General features: G+C 37.0%; 1 long non-coding RNA gene across 1 annotated transcript in view; it reads right to left on the minus strand.

The window, feature by feature from the left end:
• Positions 1 to 21,949, minus strand: part of LOC141572833 (uncharacterized) — a 774,709-nt gene that overhangs the window by 509,820 nt on the left and 242,940 nt on the right. The window contains exon 2 of the long non-coding RNA XR_016018828.1: positions 11,496 to 11,531. This is a non-coding gene — a long non-coding RNA (uncharacterized LOC141572833). The remainder of the gene's footprint in view (positions 1 to 11,495; positions 11,532 to 21,949) is intronic.

The following is a 21,949-nucleotide window of genomic DNA, read 5'->3' on the forward strand; positions in this document are numbered from 1 at the left end:
ACATCAATAAACCTTCCAGGGAGACATACATACATTAGTGAGGAAGAAAATAAATACCTTCTACAGACACTCAGATCAAAAAATCAGGGTGCTGACAGATGCCGTGGCTAGAACACACCCTCAGAACACACAAATGCTAGGAGCCAAGCCTCTGCTCCCCGTACGAGGTATGAAGGGTTTCCTTTCTCTTACAAATGATCTGTCCAGAAAAAAAGCCCATGGAAAACTGACGTTTTTCCAAATTAAAAGAAAGCCAGATTCTTCTCTCATCACTCTTGTGGGGAAATCCACCAGTCAACAAATACCACCTATTCATACAGAACCTCCAATAGCCATATCCATGCTTCAATAGTCAATATGGATAAATGGGAAGAGATGTCCTGATTTGGAGAAAAGCCACTTAATAGAAATCATTAAGGACAAACTAACAAGTAAAGAAAAGAAAAAAGCTTAAAAGATAATGCAAAGAGCAAGAAAAAAGGTCAAAATTCCCAATAAATTTAATTATATATAATATATATTTATATATTTTGATCATATCTATGTTTTTTAAATTCTAAATTTAATATCTTCAAATGTGAAGAGAAGCCAGTATGCCAGTAAAACAAGACCAGAGTGCTATAAAAGGAACATTCAGGGGGAAAAAAAAAAAGAAAAGGAAAAGCACTCTTGAAATAAACAAAGAAGCTCAGGATGTGGAGGAATTAGGTACCTCACAAGGTGGGAAGTTTGTCTGGAACTGATTTTAGGGAAAATTGTTAGAAAGTTTATGTGACAAGCAGTTATATTCTCAGATACATCCTCCCAGTACCAGGCTGGTATCCCTTCCACTTTGGCAGAAGCCAAAGTGGAAGTTTACTACCTGCAATTACTGAACCACACAGTTGATAACCTTGAAAACACTCAGTGTCATCAAAGTTGGGGACAAATATTTGCATCCTTCAAACCATCCTCACCACTTTTATCACTTCCCACACCCCTGTAATCCAGCACATGAATGTCACCCAGATTATTGCCCTAGAACTCCAAACTGGTCCCCGGCTTCCACACTCATCCACCACAGTGCCAGAAGCGTTCCTTTAAAAGTATAGGTTAGATGATGTCAGCTATCTGTTCAAACTCGTCCAGTGGCTCCATCTCAGTCAGAGTAAAAGCTAATATGACCATGCCATCTTCATCCTCCCTGTACCCATCTTCCCCCTGCTCTCTTCTCACCTGCTCTACTGTCAGTGAAATTAACCTCTGTGGTAGGCTGACAATGCCTTCCCCAAAGTTGTACACCTCAAATCAGTGGAACCTATGAATTTTACCTTATAGGGCAAAGGTGGTGATTAAGTTAAGTGTCATGAGAATGTGCTTATCCTGGCTTATGGGGCGGGGGGCATAATGCAATCATATGTACCCTACAGAGAGACGCCGATAGGTTTTGAGAGACACACTGAAGACAAGGCAATGTGATGGCAGACAGATTGGAAGACCAAGGAGCACGTGTGACCAGCAGAATCTGGAAGAGGCAGGGAAAGGAATCACCCCTGGCATCTCCAGAGAGTGTGGTCCAACACTTAGGTTTCAGAACTCTGGGCTCCGGATATTTGAGAGAGAGAGAGAGAATGGAATTTTGTTGCTTTAATTCACCACACTTGTGGCATTTTGTTACAGCAGCCACAGGAGCCTCATACTGCCTCCTTGCTGTTTCAGTCATATGGCCTCTTTGCCTTCTTGGAAGAAATTTAGACACCCTAGGCCCAGGGAAGTTACATGTCCAGCTCTTTCGGACTGAAATATCCTTCTCCCAGATATCCACATGGCATCTCCAGTTCTTTCCTAAAGTAACAGAGATGTTCCCTGATCATTTTATTTAAAACGGCACCCCCTCCCAACACTCCATCATCCTCTGTTTACTTCTCCTTCCAGCACATACTTAATATACTTTGTTTTACTTACAAACGTGTTTATTGTCTGTCTCCCTCAACAGTAATACTAGCATCAGCTCAGTTAGGGCTGTGGTGTGGCTCGGCTTTATTTGCCCCGGAATCTCCCAACACTTGTATCACTCACTGCATGGAGAGCCCTCAAGACATATCTAAGGACGCATGCCTGCCTGAGTGAATGAAGGGACCAAGCAGAGAATCAAAGTCCTGACCACTGAGCAATCTTCTTTGCTTCTGAGTTAAGTCAGTGTGTTAAGACTAATACCTCACTGTTGAAACCTTACTGAACCTTTTTTCTTTTAGCATAGTTTCATTCTCTTAACACAGTCTGTATATTGTTTTGTGTGATCTTATTCAAATAAAACATTACTGTTTTTGTTACAAGTTGCCATATTTTTTATTATTCCTAAACTCATTTTGTATTTTCTCTACTACTTGGTGTATTTCATTTTAATCATATTTTTATTGATCAGGGAATTCTTTTTCAGTCCTTTACTTTCCATTACTAGCTTTATTGTGGATCTTCATTTACATTTTACCCAAATTAATAGCGGTACAGTGGTTAAGAGAACACTCTAAAAATCATTGCATTCAGGTTTGAATACCCCTTTGGTACTCACTAGATCTGAAACTTTGGAAAAGTTACTTAATTTCCCTTGTCTGGAAAATGGTAACAATAATAATATTTCACATATACAGTTCTCATACAAAGTAAAGATTGAGTATATTTTACGTTTATCTAACAGGGTCTGCCTTAGAGTAACCCTCAAAAAAAGATTTTTAAGTTCCAAAGATACTACATGACTTTTGTGTCTGACTTTTCCTTCTTTATTTTATTATGGCAACCAGAGTGTACAGACATAAATTAAATATTAGAATCATCAAATTTTTAAGAGGCTTATTTATTTTGGGTATTTTTAATGTAAATTACTCATCAACAGCACATCTCCACATCCACATTCATTCCTGAAATATGATCTATAACCTCGATATGTGTAGTAATACCAGCACATGGATAGGGAGATATCATTAACATTAGGTTTTCAAAACAATATCTGTATTGTGTATTCCATAATTACGAAGGGGGAGGGAAGCATTTTAAATCATGAAGTAAACTACCCTAAAGGCTAAAAGTGGTGCCAACTTAATAAGCCCACTATGGTTTATGAAATATTTGTGCTCTGTCTGACAGCCTACAGTAAAAACCTGGGGTAGGTTTTTGATTGGATAAAAGGAAAAACAGAATATATTGGAATGAGGCCACATTTATCTAAATCAGCAGAGACATTTCCTACTGCAGTGACCTTCACCGTGTTTTGAGGTCTACAGCAGCACTGAGAAACCTTTATTTTTTTTTTCTTAAATATATCAAATACACTGAAAGGATCTCTATTCTTTTCCTATGATCAAGTACTCAAGACCTCATTATAAGGATTTCATATGTTTGACGTTATTATGGATTTCTCTTCACCAACACGAGCTAATCTTACACTTTACAGAAATGCTAAAATTCTCCTAGAAGTATCATATTCTTTCCCTTGATGATCATCATTCAAACCAACAGCTTTTAAAAAAACCCATTGTGCCAACATCTATGGAGAGGAAAACCCTTAAGGTGACTGGAATCAATCAACATAATGGAAAGCCTAATGTTTAACATCTGTATAAATACTTAGATATGGGACAAAGAGTTTGGGTAAACTAAATTCTTTTCTTTCTCATTTTTTTTTTTGTTTTATTTTGTTTTTTGAGAGTATATGGGACTGAATTTTTAACCTCTTCATTTATTATAAATTACATTACAGTAGACAAGATCCAATCTGATATGTAAGTCATTCTATAGATCCTCACAATTCTAATACAAATCATAATTTTTTAAGTCGTCAAATTTTAAAACATCCTAATTTAATCCACAATATTAAATTAAAAGTAAATAAATGTTCTTTCTATGTTGGAAGTAGAAATATGGAGTTAAATTCATTTTATTTTCCTCTGTTTTCCCATTTGGCCAAATTGATTTTTCTGAACATATTGTTAAGTTGTTATCACTTAATAATTAAAATAAATAGAATATATATCCTTCTATTTTCTAGAACTTGTTATATATGTGCATATATCTCTGTGTGTACAGTTACATGTATACTATGTATATGGTTGCATTCCCCTGACATTCGTACATTAATATTAAAATGTCCATTGGGTTATGTGAAATAGTTCACTAAAAAGTAATCCAAAATACCAATTATGTATCCACAATCTGAGGGGGGAAACTTAATCATCCATGATATTTGCTGAGCCATAGCTTTTATTTTATGTATGACTTGCTTATGAGTAATGACTACAAGCTTGACCTGAATGGCCATCGCTCTTCATAATGTACCCCATCTGGCCCCGTATTAAAAAATGGTTGCACAAAGCGTCCTTTGAATTAGACACTGAAAGAATCTGTGAAAATTAAACATGATCTATTATAGGTGACACATCATGCCTTATAAACTATTGTTTGTGATTGGCTTATCCAATTTATCTGCAATCTAGTATGGCTTTTGGGACAAGGAATAAAGAACAGCTAGGATTTAATCTGGCGGATGGATTCAGATGAAGGCTGACAGGGAAAATACCTTGAGAATGGTACGATTCTTGATGTGTGTGTGGTGGGGGTGACATCCTGGTATAACATGTGGCAGAATGGGGGAGACTGAGTACATAGCAAGTATTTAGAACACACCAATACCTATAGGCTTCCAAACCACAATCCAGGGCACTCTCCCTATTTTTGTCTGTCTACAGATTAAAAATTTTTATTGAGCATGTATTCTAAGTGAATATTTGTCCTATGACGGGCTTCATTATTGAAGAAAATGTAACATAATAAAAAAAAAAATGTCACCATCCGTGAAGCTTACCGTCTTGGGAGGGGAGAACAGACAATAAACATAACTAAAAACTATAATATATATAGTATAATATAAAGGGACACATACTATTGAAAAATGGAAAGCATAGAGCCATATAAAGTGGATCATGTTTAGAGGTTGGGGTGGCTAAATCACAGTTTAAAATAAGGTTCCTGGAGTGGGACTTATTGAGAAAGCAGCATCTTCATAAAGACGTGAGAGAGGGGAAAGAGTCAGCAGGGCCATTACCTGGGAGCAGAACAGCAGGCCCAAGAAGGTACAGAAAATTTAGGGCTTCATCAATCATTGTGAAGATGTTAGCTCATCCTCTGAGGGAAATGAGATTCCATTGCAGCATTTTGGGTAAGTAGTGTGATCTGACTTCCATGTTTACAAGATCATTCTGGCTATTGTTTTGAGACTAGGCAACAGCAGGAATTCGGAGAAGGGTGGGGCGACAGACACTTTTACTAATCCAGGTGAGAGGTGGTGCTGCCAGGGCTCACGGTCTTGGCAGAAGTGAAGGAAATGATCACAATTAGGGTTTCCAGGAGGGAATTCCCGCCCATTCTCAGGAATTGTTTTGCTTTTCTGTACCTGAATCCTGAGAAAATTTGGTCTCAGGATTGGGAAAATCGGCTCCTTGAACCCAGATGGTTGGTAGTATCAGCCATCACTTTCTGGAAACGATTCATCATGGAGAACAGACAAAGTTTATATCTCTGGATTCAGGAACGAGAAAGCAAAATGAATTCCTGAGAACGGGTGGGAATTCCTGCCTGGAAACCCTAATCGCAACCATTTTATTAATACAGTCCAATATTACTTCCTGATGGGTTGAATGTCAGAATGAGAAAAATAAAGGAGTCAAAAATGACTCACTGCTGTGTGTAGGCTGCTGTGACTGTTAAGGGCTGAACTGAGCTGGAGGGAGCTGAGCTGCCCAGAGTCAGAGCAGTCTAATCAGACAACAAACCCAAATGAAAGGGACCATCAAGCCTTTTACCATAACATCAGCATTAGCAAAAAGGCAGAAGATGTGGTCCTCCAGTGTTTTGTTCCTCCCCGTGGACTGGCTTCCTGCAAGGGTCCGGGTGGGCACAGACTTGGGCATCGTCTCACTGCTCAGGGTGCCCCAAACAAAAGGGTTATATAATTTTATGGACCTGGGGATCTGGGAAAGGAGTAGGTTGGGCAAAGAGTGGAAAACTACTAAGTACTGAGTTGGGGGGGAAAGTATCTTTCAGGTCCCCCCCCCCCGTCCCCTCAATAAGGAGACCTTGGAAGAGACACCGGGGAAGGCCATAGCCAAGGGCCCTCTGAATGGAGACACTAGGGCTAGGAATGTGTATAAGCGCAGAGACCACCAGGGGAGGCTGAGTCCTGGGCTGCAACTCCCATCAGAGATGGCAATACACTGATATGTGAATGGCAGTTTTGGCCCAGGAATCCTGCCAGGTAAAGCTTTGTAATCGTCTATAGTGGGACCTGAAGGATCACACATAGGTTTGTGGCCAGGAGTCCAAATCCACATTAACAGAAACTGATATAAAGAGTATAAAGAGTTTTCAGAGAAGATGATGGTGTTCAGTTTTGGACATATTTTGCCTCCTTTCCTGAGTCAGTCAGCTTAAACTAAGACATGATGTAATAACAAACAAGCTCCAAATCCCAGTAGTTTGCAAAGATTAAAATTTACGTTTTCTGATACTACATATCCATTGCCAGTTGCCGGAATCTCTGCCTCATGGGTTTGTATTTGCTTGTTTTTGTGTTTGTTTTGCAACATGGTGGAAGTGGTGTGAGAAGGAAGAGAGACAAGCACAGCTCATTGCTGGTGCTTAAAGCTTCTCCCTGAAATTGTATCACTGAGGGTTCCTCCCAGGAGACAGAATCAGCAGGAGAGAGAGAGACAGAGTGGGGGAGGGAGGGGGAGAGAGAGAGAGAGAGAGAGAGAGATTGCACTGATTTGGCAAATCTGAAATCCACAGGGGAGGAGGGAGGCTGTCAGGAAGGGCAGCCTAAAAAAGCTGGAAGTTCCTGTCCAAAAGCTGACACTGCAGTCCTCAGGTAGAATTTCTTCTCCCTTACAGAAACCTTAGTTCTATTTTTAAGGACTTTTAACAAATTGGATCAAGTCCACCTAGATTATCAATGGCAATCTCCATCACATAACGTCAACTGATTTTAAATGTTAATCATAGCTACAAAATAACTTCACAGAATCACCTACAGTAATGTTTCATTGAATACTTGGGTACTGTAGCCTTGTCAAATTGTCCATATAGTGACACGTGTAACTTCTGCTCATATTTCATTGACCAAATCAGGTCACATGGCCACAGTGAAATGATTCAGAGTAGGGGTGTATAATCTTCTTGCAGGAAGGAACTACTGGGAAGTAGTATGTGACAGAGGGAAAGGGAATAATTTGAACTCTGACAAAATCTACCACCCTTTCCAGACTTATTTGTCTTTTGTTCCCTAGTTTGCCATTGCTCGCCTCATATTCAAATGGTATTTTTAGTACAAAAGGTCTAAGAAATATACTTTGCATACCATTATGGAATGACATGGATATCTTCCCCATTTAGTGAAGGTACTGTCGGTAGGTAAGCTAAATTAAACCTCAGCACCCAAACATCATGGCGAGACTCCCCACGGCAAGAACAATAAACCGAAAGCCAGTAAAGAAGACTCTGGTCCCTACACTGACGTCCAACATACAAGTTAAGTGTGGGCCATTTGAAGACCTAACCGTAGAAAAATTTGCAATTTTTAATATCTTTAACCAACGAAGACTGTTGCAATTGAAAGTGACAGAAAACCAAATCAAAACTGTATTGAATCAAAAATTGACTTAATTTTCTCCCCTAATTACGAAGGCCAGGTACGGGATTGGCTTCAGGCACAGCAGATCAGGGGCTCCCAATGGAGCAGTGTTGGACATATGAGAACTACTAATTTCAACTCTGTTGTCTTTCTTCTCAAACTCATTCTTCCTTGCATAGTGACAAGATGACCACAAAACCTCAGGTCTCACATCTTCGTAATCCCAAGCCCATCAGAAAGAGAAAGGACTTTTCCCCGCAATAGGCTGACAGTACTGACCCTGGCTCTTGCTGTCACAAATTGTGCTAGTTCATCACTCTGGCCAGGAAGACGGCTTTAGCCAATTAGCTCTCTTTTCTGGAGCTGAGGAGAGATAGACATGGCCATCAAAAACACTCGCACACGCATTGATAGTAGGGGCAAATTTCCAACCTCTTAAAAAATGTAGAATTTTCTATTAATGGTAAAAAGTGAATGTAGACTGTGAGTGTAAAGGCATATTATTTGGCAAAAATCACCAGATGTTCTTTGTCCATAAAATAAATGGTCTGTACTAGATTATTTCAAATATCTTTTCTACGTCAATGCTTTTCTCAAGTTCCTAAGTCATTTCATCCTGTGAGCCTCTGGATCCTCTTTACTAATAAGATGTATGAGGTGAAGACCCTGGTGAAATCAGGAACATTCCATAAACATAAAATATTACAATACAGTAAAAACAGCCACTCTGATTTTTTTTTTTTCCTCTCTCTCTTCCATTTAGAAGCTAAACTGCAAGTTTTCAATCATCTATGGATAAATTTGTCTTGAGTTTTATGGAAATACTATTAACTTCTTTACCCTACCTACTGGTTGATTTTATGGCTTTTTCTATATGGGAGTGTTGCTCTGTGGAATTTGTTAAAAATATGAATCAAAGATGCTATTAAATTTATGAAACCAATAAATACATAATATTGCTTAATTATAAAATTACCTATGATTCATGTTTTATATTTTAATTTTACTAGTTGTGATTTATGATTTAAAATGGACATTTAATATTTACATTCCTTCAATGCACATTTTAATATATTGTTACCATAAAATTTTCTCCTATAGTTAAAACATTATCTATTACTTTTTCAAGTCATCATCCTTATTTTTCAAGGGCTGACAATAACTAGCTTTCATTCCATTCTGCTTTGGCAATAGATAACACAGAAAAATAATTATCACTTTCAAAATAAAGGTACTAATTCTTGACCTATGTATTACATCCCTGAGTGCAAATATTTGTGCTCAATGAATCTTAAAAGATAGAATATTTAAATTTTCAAATAATGTGGTCCATTCTTATGACATTTAAAATTTAAACGGCAATTAAAATGGTTAACAGCAGACATGTCTGCACTATTGAGAAAGAATGAACATGTTACTATGAACCAAAAAGACCATGGGTTTATGGTGAATTTAAACTATTAAATTTACAAACTTAACCATTGTGTCTCAATCAAATTAACTGGTTACTAAATTAGACCTGCAAACCTTGACTATGAGATGAAGGCCTTACTATTAGCTACCTCAAGTTTCCTTTACTTATTTGTATCAAGGGTGACTAGTTATTAGGCTGGTGCAAAAGTCATTGCAGTTTTTGCAATTGTTCTTAACCTGATAAGCCGCAATGACTTTTGCTCCAACCTAATAGTTTTATGGTTTCTGGTTTGGGGTTTTTTTAGCCAAACCAGTTGGTTAATGATCCGTAAGGGAATCTAAGTAAGTCGTCCTCGTGATTTGATTTCTCCCTCCTGCCTTTGCAGTCTGTCTGAGCGGGTAGACATTGCCCTGAGGGACGGAGTATTTGACCACCCACGTTTCCTTTGCCCGTGTCCACGGATTGCCCATCTCTTGAACATTCCCAGTATTCATTTTTCTCACCAAACATATATTCAGCTTTATCTCTGGTTTACGCTTCCTATTCAGAGAGGGGTCAGCTCATGGTCTCCTGATGAGTGGTGACAGACCAGTTAAGGGATTAGAGTGTCATTCACTATGATAAGACACTGTTGCGGCAAGCAGGCAGGTAGATGAAATCATTTTTAGTGCTCCCGAGAGCAGGGGTCCTACAGAACTTCAGTCCTTTACAAATAGAGGAGATTCGTGTGGATTCATAAAATTTCAATTATAAGTATATCTCCCATGAAATGGTTTTACCGTATATCCATTTTATACATTAAGGAAACATTAACATACCCAGTCAATAGACAAAGGAGAGAAAGACATTTTTATAACATTGGAACAACCCATCAATAGTAAAATGATAACTTGAATGTTATGTCTTTCAGTTATCAATTATTGTAAATAAATTAAGCATTTTAATTTGAAGAATGCTAATTTTCAATAGTCAGTATCTGTTTTACAGAGAAATATCCTAGCCAGATAACTAAATTTCTAATTTTAGTCATCATTTAATATGATGGTAGATGCATATAATTTATGAGGACAATTATACTACTGAAATCTGGTGAAGGTCTATTTTCTAAGCCTGTGTTTTCCAATACGTGACTACTGAGTGCTTGAAATGTGGCTAGTCTAAACTGAGATGTGCTGTAAGTATAAAATATAGACCGGATTTACCAATACAGAAAAAAAATAATACCTCAATCATTTTTTACATTGACCACTGCTGAAAAAATAATGTTTTGGATAGTTTGGGTTAAATAAAATGTTATTATAATTAATTGCACCTCTTTCTCTTTAATCCTTTGTATTCAGCTGCAAGAACATTTTCCATGGCATGTAGGACTTACATTTCTATTGGACTGCTCTGTTCCAAGTATAGCGTTAGCACATTGAAAATTACTTTTTTTGCTCTCAAATCTCAGGCATGGTTCAGATAATTCATGGCCTTTGTATTAAAAAAATGTTCTCATATGGCTACAGCCATTAGAATGTGTTATCATAAAGAAAGAGAGAAATGAATTTTCCTCTATCGGACAATTTCATAACTGACACTGAAGTAACTATTCTCATGCATTAGGAATGTCTGGTGCAAAGTAAAATCCGAACAGTTGTACATTTTGTTATGATTCGTTTTGACATTCCCAATTACATTTTCCAAACTTTACCTACAATGTCCTCAGCAATCTTTTCAACCAGCTGAATAAATTTTGTTAAATTCAACCAAGCAACTGAACATGATTTATTTATTTTGCTGTTAACTCTAGTTTCTTTGGCATACCCAAAACTTGAACTTGCACCAAAGTCTGTTTTCTATCTCATTATTAAATAGTACAGAGCCATTAGGAACCCCTTTCAGAAACACTGGGATCCTGTTCCTTCCTGTAGTTAATAGAGTATGTGGAATTATTACTTTATGTTCAATAAGTATTGCCATGAAAACTGACGTTTTGTAAGTGCTGGTGAAATGAAGACACTTGCTGTTTCCATTATCAATGCCAGCTTTTTGTCTAATACTTAAGCGAGGCCAAACTCTTGAGGAAAATCAACGTTTTTTTCCTAAGTTCACTTGACAAAATTGTTTTAAAAAGCTAAACTTTTATCGGACTAAAGAGCAACTAAATGTGAAACAATCTGTTTCTATACTGAGACTTCTATCTAGATGGTGGTTATAGTACTCAGACACAGAATAACTTTTTTGAAATACCAAGTAAGGTAGCTAGGCGACCTGACAATCCATTGCATAAAATTTACAATCATAAATTATTTTTAATCACAGCCACTGTAAAAATCAAGAATCAAAATGAAAGATATTCATTATTAAAAAATGTGTTTTAACAGAGAGTAATGAGACTTTTGCCCAACCATATGAAACGAACTCGGGCACTTAACTTACCCAGTATTACTCCAGTTGAAGTTTCTTTAAATGTTCCTAAGAAGAAGGAAAAAAATAATAGTTTTAGAAAGATATTCTAGATAAGGCAAAGTAAATCTACTTATTTGTAAACTCTCATTCTCAAAAATGTTGTTATTATTATTATTGTTATTATTATTTTTACAATATCAATTCTATACTTTGAAGTCTATGTGTAAGAACCAAGATAGACTGTGTAATACTTTTAAATATTTTTACTTGTCACATCAGGAATTAGACTTAAAACAATCCTGTTTACAAAACTAATTCTTTGGAGAGTAATTTTTGAGTGTACCAATGAATTCTCTAAAACAATATTTTCTTTAAGTCATGAAGTTCAATGTAATAAATTAAACAATAGTTTACAGTAATAATAGAATACATATCCACCCATGTTATTATTATTAAACATAATCATTACTAAATAAAACAATTATTATCAAAATTGTTTGTCATGGAGGTAGGGCATATTATGGTAGAAATGTGTGTAAAGGCACCCTGGGAAAGATGTTAGTTTTTAATTATCTTGATATGAAACAGGACAGTCCTCATTCCCTTTTGTTAATTCCGATTGGTCACTCTCACACTGCATAGCCAATAAAAAGATCTCTAGGTCTGGAAGGAGGAGCCAGTGGTCTACTGGGCTGGACTCCCTTGTTGGTAATACTTACAGCTTTGCTGTCAAGTCAGTTCAGCTCCAGGCAGTTAGGAAGTTAGCTTTTACTGACTATTTACTGCACACTGAGTAAGACACACCATCCTGGAAAAACCTGGACCCCCCACAGAGCAGAGCAGAAAGCACCTGGGGCCAGCCAGGAAGCACAGAGAAACCAATTAGCTTAATAAGACAAGGTTTTCAGGAGAATGTTGCAGCTTGAGCCCCACTGTTCTGTCTTTCCTTTTATTATTTGGCCTTTTAAGGGATTTTTTTTTTTTTTTTTTAATGATAGAAGTCTGACTAATTCCATTTTTTTTAAAAAAATTATTCTATAGTTATTTCTTACTCTTTAAAGTATGTTGTCTCAAATTTCAATGTATTCTTGTATATTGTATGATACTGAAGTGCACTTTTAAAGAAAATCAGAGTCAGACTGTAGTTAAAGTGATAAAAACAGATGTTATTCAGAGTCTATTGCAGTAGGGGAGAAGAGACCTCATTATGGAACTGGGCTCCATTCCAGGAACAGCTGGAACAAGTGGAGACCTCCTGAGTGTGAGGGAGTCAATGGATGGAAACTGACAAAGAGGACACATCAAGGATAGGGGATTCCTGCTAAACCCATTTAACAGGATTTTCGCAAAAACTGGACTCTGCATACAGAGCAGGATGGAGGCCAAAGTTGAGAGCTCATCAAGAAGACAGATCAAAGAAGCCTGACTGAAGTTTGCTCAAGGAGTCTTTGTCAAAACGTATGCGGGTCTCTTTAAATAACTACATCTATGGAACAAAATAATGATCAATTTAATTCTAGTATTTTATACATAAGATTTGTAATAATCTTGAGATTATTTCACACAATATTTTTGTGTTTTCCCTTTCCCCTTTAAGTGTATGATTAATTCTGTCATCATTCATTTAATTGGATGTAATTAAGAATTTTCTACTTAGAAGTGTTTCAGAGAATACGAAAATAATATTTTTTTCCTAAGAACATTTCCTAGGAAACTGAAATAAAGAAACAGATAATATTTAACCTGGGTCCATAAGGAAAAACAGTACTACAGAGGAACAGAGAAGTAATGAACTGAATATTTGGAATAAAATACGGTTATCTAAAAACTTTTTTTGAAGGAGATTAATAGAAATGTTTTGACCATCTATAAAAGAAAGTGACATATGTATAACCAATTAAGTTAAACAATGATTCCTTTAAAATAAAAACCAAAATAAACAAAGTATAATTCACATTTGAGATAGTAAATAGGCTATAAACTATAGAAAACCTAATTTTAAGAGACCAAAAAGTAAGAAAACAGGAAAAAGGTGAAATAAAATGCTAAAACAAGTCATTGTATTTAATAATTTAGAAGCAGATATCCATGGATTAAAGGGAAAAAAACTATAGAGAAGAAATAATACTATAAAATAATAGACGTTTTCTAATCTAAAGTAAGGCTATGTCTGAAAACCAAGAGTGTTTAACATGCATTTTGAAAAATAGATAAGACACTCTCTATATTGGATATAGCATGGTGAAAATTTTATATTATGATTCTCAAGTCAAATATCACAAGTATTCGTGTTTATAAGAAAAAGACAGATCACCAACACATTAACAAAAATCTATATATTTTTAAATGTTTCCACTATACCCAATGCCAAAAGCAATAAAGCAAATTCCAAAGAATATTGAGAAATAAAAGATTCTGTGTCCAATTAACTTGTATTCCTTATTTTGAACGTAAAAGCAAGGCTTCTTTTTTCAGATAAACAATTATTCAAAATACTATTCTTTTAGACTTCTGGGACTTCCTCATTTCAATTTTTTTGGGTCTTCATTTACCCGTTTATTGCTCAGATTTAGTAATACTAGAGCTATGATCTTTCCAAAGCAAATCCTATCCTCTCATATCCCTGGATATAATATCCCAGTGACTTCACATTTTTCTTAGATACTGTTATCAGTGCCTACAATGTGCATAACCTGGCCCCCACCTGTCCAGCTACCTTCCCTGTACTTGCATCACTTGTTAGTCCTGCTCCTTTCTTTCTAAGCACCCCTCACATTCACCTAGTTAACTCCTACTCCTTTTTCAGAGAACGCGTGTTCATCTTTTGCCAGTTCCGTGATGTTTAATCACTACAGCTTTCCACCATATTCCAGGATCTATAAGGCTAGTTCCCTCCCCATCACTTTTGTTTTAATATTTGTATGTTATGTTCAGATAAAATTAAGAATTGTTTTATTAAAATCACAGAACCACAAAAAAATTGTATTTGGTTTGAGTTTGAGCATATTAATTTATTCAGTAATTTACATAGCGTATTTTTTAAAAAAGATATACCAAATCTTCTTATGAAAAAGAAAATATAGTTTTCCGTATTTTTCACATCTTTCCTTATGTTTCTTTTCACTTTTTATAGAATATATCCTAACTTGTTATTCTTTATTTAGGATAAGCTCTGATTTTTATATACCAATTTATAATCAGTAACCTTACTAAATGTTCTCATTGTATCATTTTTTTCATACAATTATTTTGTGCTATCTAGCTTTGCCATAATGTCATATTCAAACAAAAACTAACCTTAACTTCACTTTCCAAAGTTGGCATCTATTAAACTCATCTGAAAATTTTGCCTTTTGAGTTAATAACACAGTTGGCTTAATTTATAGGTTGCATAATATTAACCGACTCATGCATGGCTATTATTATAATATAATCTACATTATCATGGTATGTGGCCCTATTAACGTGCTATGGAATTCTGTTCATAAACTTTTATTAGGTAATTATCCAATGGTATTCATAAGTAATAATAACAGTCTCTTTAGATAGATAGATTTAGTAGACATTTCTCTCAATATTGTTGATGGTGTTGGAAGAAGGAAACTGGAAACTTTTCTCCTGTCTCTGAAATCTACTTCTTAAAGCTGTCAGATAACTCATCTGGTAAGCCACCTGGGTGTTTTGTTTCTTTGGCAAGTAGCTTAATGACATAGGCATCTAGGAAAAGAGAGAAGAGGACCCCAGAAAAGAGAGCTGATGCCCCCTAGAGTAAAAGCCAGAACGATGGTTAGGATAATTTACCCTCAGCTTCACCAGGGCTCACCAGCAGAGAAAAGCAGAAAAGAGAAGAAGGGTCAAGAAAAAGGGGACATTTCTTATTTGGGAAGGATATATACCCTCTCACTCACCCAGAAGCCTAGTCTCTTCTTAAGAACCTAACTCTGGAAATAAATTTAGAAAGTGGGCACCTGACTATATAGAATACATCTGGCAGCAGTAAGATTCACGTAATGGGGGCTGAAATCAAACAACTGACTACCATAGTATAAGATGGAAAATGATGTCCCTAGTAAAGGATGCCACACAATTAGTGTGCAAGATGGGAGTGGTCACAAGAGTTGTGAACCCTGTCCTCACATACCTTTATGATGTGGCCTTTGAAACCCTGAAGTTCTGTCCACCCTACATTAGGTCTCCTAACAGCCTGACAGTAATGGAAAATGTTGAGCAAGACCAGAGACCTCCTCTGTCAGCAGGGATATTAATTAGCATGGGCTTTCCAAGAATGGATAATAATTTTCAAGTTCAAAGGAGGCTGAGTTGAGTCCTGAGTCCACACAGTTGTTTCTCAGGAAGGTTCCTGACAAATATAAGTCTTCCTTACTGGCTATGATGTTTAATGATAAAACAACTCATAAAAGTGTAGATGTCCTGGATTGAATAGAAACTCAGGGAAAACCAATGCAGAGCTAACACTGCTTATTAGTTTTCCTACCAATACTCCATCTAGCCTACATCAAAATTACTATCAACAGCATGGTCATTCCTACCACCAGCAGAAACCAATCATCCAGGGCTTCTTTTAAGCATGAGTCTAAGATGAATAAGAGGGGCTAGAATAGACCCTAAGGGATAAAGGAGTCCCACATTGGATAATCTCTAGTAAATCAGTGGAATACTTACAATATTGAAAAGGGTGAGGTTACAATCCACAACAGGTGCCCCTCAGAGACAGCCCCACCTTTGTCATCTGCCATGCCCTTTGCCAGGGGTAGGGTCCCACTCTCATATAGGGATCCAGAGGTCTTTGAAGAGGACCCTTCTAGCAGATAATCACTCTTATACCACATTAACTGTAGTTTAGGCTCCAAAAATTTTACAGAAGAGAAGGGCCAAGTCAAAACTGACAAACTGATTTTGTTGGGCCTCCCCCTACAGTGGTAGAAGTCATTACGTATGACATAACAGTTGTGGATACCTGCAAAGGTCTTCTATTGGCTTGTCCAAGCAAGGTGCCAACCTCTGCTCATGTCACCCAGGGGTCAGCAAAATAGTTTTAAAGCCTTTGGGAGAGCCACAATTCTTATAAACAGATCAACACTCCCACTTAACCACAACACAAATGCTGTAATGAACAACACAAAATAACATAGCTCCTTTTTTTTTTTTTTTTTTTGGTGTGTTTTTTTTTCCTTTTTCCAATGCTATTATGCTACAGCAGTAGGTATCAAAGAAAGACGTGATGAACTTTTAAAACAAGGGCTATAGAGAGAACTTGAAGGTCACTGCTCCCTCAAATGGTGAAAAACACTGCTCACAAGTCTGACTACATTAAATCCATACACATGGCATAACGACACCATATTTAAATGGACAAAACATACGGAGACCACTGATAGAGATATTGCAACCTTTACTGACGCTCATACACACACCAGACACATCCAATTATCAGGTTTTACAGACATGGGAACCCGGGCATTGCTACCCAAAGTGAAGGAACAACCACCTGGTACTTTCACCTTCCCCTTTTCCCTTATAAACAACCCAGAGCCTCGCCACGTTGTCCTTGGTCCTCACAAGGCCCTATGTGAACCACAGACTCTGGGACCGTTCTCAGCCTGTATCCTCCCACCATCCAGCATAAGACGAACAAAGTTCTCACTGCTATCTGGCTTCCCGTGTACAGTTCACCGTTGTACAACATGGGTTTGAACTGCACAGGTCCACTTATATGCGGATGTTTTTCTCAATAAATATAGTTGGCATCTCTGTATTCCCTACCCCCAGCTTCGCATGTGCAGATTAACCAACCACAGATGGAAAACAGTACTTTTGATTCTCGGTTGGGAATCTGTGGATGCTTACAACAGACTGTATTCATTGTCCTCAGCCATGTTACATAAGGGACTTGAGCATCTGCAGATTTTGGTATCTGTGGGGGTTCTGAAACTAATCCTTGGGAATACAGAGTAATAATTGTAGTTAAGTTTTAGAAGAGTCAAGAGTTATAGTGGATTTTTGACGATAAGGGTGTCAGTTCATCTAACCCCCATTTTTCAAGGGTCAGTTGTACTTTCCTCAACTAAGGGAAATTTTTTGCAACAAACCTTTAATTAGTTCTAGCATCCAAGAAGTGGAATTAATCATCCCTGGACTAGGTAACAATATTTTGGGGAAAACCCAGAGACAATCAGATCCTATACTGCTGGCCACAGATGATCGCTGACTTACATCCCTGCTCTGTCACTGTGCCCCTTCCTTACCTGAGGACTTTTCATCCTCACCAGTGGCGACTAAACAGCTATTGGTGGATCACTCCTATCCTCGTAATCTACATCCTTCTGCTGACAAGGTACGACTGGAAACAACACCCTACATGCACACCACATGGAGACACAGAGCATGGGGCAGACTGGGTACCATGGGAACCACGCTGCTGGCTTTCGGGTTAGTCAACCCCACTAACATGATCGCATACATGAACCCTGAGGCTTGCACTCTTCCTCCTACAATTACCTTTACTAGCAACTCCTATTCCTGGAAAACCAGACTCTAAGATGCCACATGGGACTCCTCAATGATTTCTAGACCCTATTGGCTAACTTTTACTTCAAAGCACATACAATCCACTATTATTACCGAGTGCCATCAAATAAGCAATGGACCACTACCTACCGAGTCTCATAGAAGGAATGCCCAGAGATAATATGTATCTACTATTGTAATCAGGAGGCTCATGATGGGTACAATCAAGTTAAAAACGTAATCCAGAGTCAGTACCAATGAACCCTGTAAGATTACAGGGTAAAATTGTAGCTCTTCCCAATCCTTGGGATGATGATAAAAATAAACCCTGCTAACAACGGTCACCTTAACAAATATTGGCCTCTTTTGCTATTAATTATAACGATCTTTCTCACCCTCCAGTATAAACTTCATTTGTTTACACAGAAAGACAGTGCAGTAGCCAAATGGCCAATGGCACCTTCCCATGGACCTCCTCCCTCATTACTTATCAAGATATACCAGGAAGACAATGTATACAACGTAATATTACCTGGACCGAGGCATGTCCGAACAAATCAGGGACTACAATCATCTTGCGAATTCTTCCTCAAACTAACCTTCTCTCAATAGCAAGTGTGAAGTGTTCATTAACCCTCTGTGGGCATGAGCCCTAAGCCAGCTGCAACGCTGTCTGCCCACAGTAAAGAATCATAGCTCTCGGGTGTTACAGTTACAGCAAAGACAATTCTTATGAAAAATACATCTGATCGCATGGGGGACTCTGACAGCTCTCTGCATGGGAGTTTCTCTGCTCAAATTGACAACTACTTGCTTAAAGCTACCACAGAACTTGCCGGGTTTACCAAGACCACCACTAATAAGAATTTAGGAATAAACGAGGGAAATTGCCACCCAGTGTTATTCTTCTGGGCGATCCTTGAAAAATGCACACACCCCAACTTATAGGAAAGAGAAACAATAATGAAAAGCCCAGAGGTGACGCAAACCTGGGAAGTATACTGGTAACTATTTTCTAGACTCTATAAATGCAGAGAATGTATCGATTGCACATAAAAAACAAAGCTTCAATTTCTAAAATCTTCAATTTTCACTTGAAATTAAATTCCTATTTGAATCATCCAATATTATTTGGTATTGTACAAACTTAGCCTCTACTTTAAAGAGTCCACAGAAAGCTGTCTAAATATATGCTTAGTGTGAATCTCTGAGAACCATAGAGGAAACTGAGATAGGTAAGGAAGTTTTTGTCTTAAAAAGTATGCCCTATGTTTCATGTGTGTGAAAAGAAAAAGAGTCTACAATAAAACTCTACTTAATTTATATCGGTGAGTTGTGCAAGAGATAATCAGACACCTGGATTTCTTGTACACAGATCTCAACAAAAGTCATGCCAGGCATTGCAAAGTTTGGGGGTTCTTTGTAATGCAGCCACAATGACTGGAATACATGGGTTCTAAAGTGAAGTGAAATCTCCCTTCACACATAATAGCTGTGTACTGTGTAATTGCTTGAAATAAGTAACTGAAGTCCTCTGTGCTTTCGTAGAATCAGTACTTCCTTCATCTGGTTCCACATATAGGACATAGCAAGACTGACCAGTATTTGAATCTGTATTGATTAACAAAGTTCTCATTAGATCTAAGGTTCTCTTAGTTAACAAAGGCATTCTTATATGCATTTCCTTGGTCTTTCACATAACAAACTAAATATAGTCCCCTTCAATTAACTGATACGTTTTAAAGAATGAAAGAACTTCAGTGTGGTTTATCTATACTCTCACTTGGAAGACATCTAACTTTTCTCAAAAAATAAAAAAGAAAGAAAGAAAGAAAGAAAGAAAGAAAGAAAGAAAGAAAGAAAGAAAGAAAGAAAGAAAGAAAGAAAGAAAGAAAAAGAAAAGGGTACAATTAATCAGAAGCAAAGTGTACAATTTTTATAGAATTTTATCCATAACTGCATTCATAGGAATTTACACAATAGTTTTAGAAAAAAACAAAATAGTTCATTGTTAACTTTCATCAGGTTCATATTTTTTAAGAATCTCCAAAAAAATTTACATCCATTATTTTATTTGATCTCACAAAATATCTGTCATAAGTGATGAGAAACCCAATTTCACAGATAAGGGAAGAGAAACTATGGTTAAATGGCCTAGACAAGAGCACAATGTTAATGTGTAACAGAGTAGCAGTTATGAGTAAGATATGGTTGCCAGGATAACATGGTAATTCTAAAGTTTAGTGACTTCCTACTGAGTTGTAAATTCAGAATTCCAAAGGAGGTAACCATTGGGTCAGTTATTAACTCTCAAATAACTGCAAATTTCCATTTTTCCATCCTTCTCACTTTTACTGGAAGGACCAATGATATGAAACATGAAAAAAAGCAATTACAAAATGGTGGTAGGGGAACAATCAAAGCCATTTTGTGCTACTCCTATGATAAGGTAGGACAAAGGATACAATTTCACCTGAACATAGAGACAGATTTTCCAACAAGCATTATTACTGCACAGAATTGTAAAGATCAATTTTTTAAAGAAGCAAATTCAGAAAATATGTTTAGTCAAGGTTTCATGAGACTCTCTTCTGAAATCTATTGAATATATATCTTCTTTTTGTCTCAGAATATTTATATTCTCACCAATTTTAGGTTAACAGGTTTATGTCAGAGACTTGCCCAAAAGTGTATCATTAATAATAGGAATCATTTTAATACTAATTTAAATTAGATTAACATTATATACTACACATATGAACAAGCCCAGCAGTATATTGATGTACTATAAAGAATTATAAAAAATATGTGATACCCTTACTCTCCAATGTTCTGAGCGTTATTTATCGTTATTTTATAATAAACTAGGGAACCCTGTCATCTTTCACTTTGTTTAAATCTCAGAATTTCATCAGCAAAGTAAATCTACACACTTTAATTTACAACAGAACAAAACCGCTCTAAGATCTACCAACCCAGTGCATTAGACCCTTTTGCCTTTAAAGGGACAAGATTGAAATTTCCAGAGGCAGCCAATAAATGTCGTTTCCAGCCTGACACCTGTAATAACTCTCCAGGTTTTAGTTTAGAGACGAGTTTATCAGCTTGGCTTGCCATTCTTGAAAATAGGTTGTTAAAGTGAAAAATCTGAAGGAGCGTCATAGCCCCACTCCCCTCAACTGCCTTTATACTAACATGATCCTGTTTTAATTGAATGCCATCTTAAATTTCCCTTGTACATGATTTGTTCACAAAATTGCAATACTTTGTAGACAGCAAAGACAGCCAGACAGACAAGCCAGAGACCCGACCAAAGCAATTGAGACAGTTTTGTGTCACAATGAAATCGGGAGAAATTCCAGCTGGTGGAAAACCCATGAGACACATATACCTTAGAGGAGAAGTAGTTCCCCACTACTTCATAGGCTTCTGCACCGTACTGGGAGACACAACAAATTCAGACAAAAGGGAGCCAGACACACCATTCCTTGAGAGTGAGCTACAGAATGCCTATAATCTATAGTGCATCAGCTCAACAAACAAGTAGGCCATTAGGCCAAAAGTTGGAGTTAAGTGCCTACAGAACCGTAGATTTATGGATGGTGGGTTTAGCACTTGAAGGCATTTTACAAGACGCTGAAGTAGTAGAGGCCTAATGATGAGCCTTTAAAAAAACATCTTGGTGTTTTTTTTTTGTTTGTTTGTTTCTTTTTATGCTACCCAATATAAACAAAACAAAATAAAACAAACAAACAAACAAACAAACATATCAGAATAATTCAGTGGCGAGCCAGCCATGCTGACCATTTTCTAATACTCATGGGGGTTTTTTAGTCTTTGGCATAATTCGACTCATTGTGGTTGACTGGCAGCTATTTCAATTACGTGCCTTTGGAATCTTCTCAATTGCTCGCTAGGAGAGAGGACATTTAGAAACTGGGTTTCCAATTATACAT

The sequence above is a fragment of the Rhinolophus sinicus genome, chromosome 15 (assembly GCF_057876585.1).
Source record: "Rhinolophus sinicus isolate RSI-liver-muscle chromosome 15, RSI-T2T, whole genome shotgun sequence".
Classification (NCBI taxonomy): domain Eukaryota; kingdom Metazoa; phylum Chordata; class Mammalia; order Chiroptera; family Rhinolophidae; genus Rhinolophus; species Rhinolophus sinicus.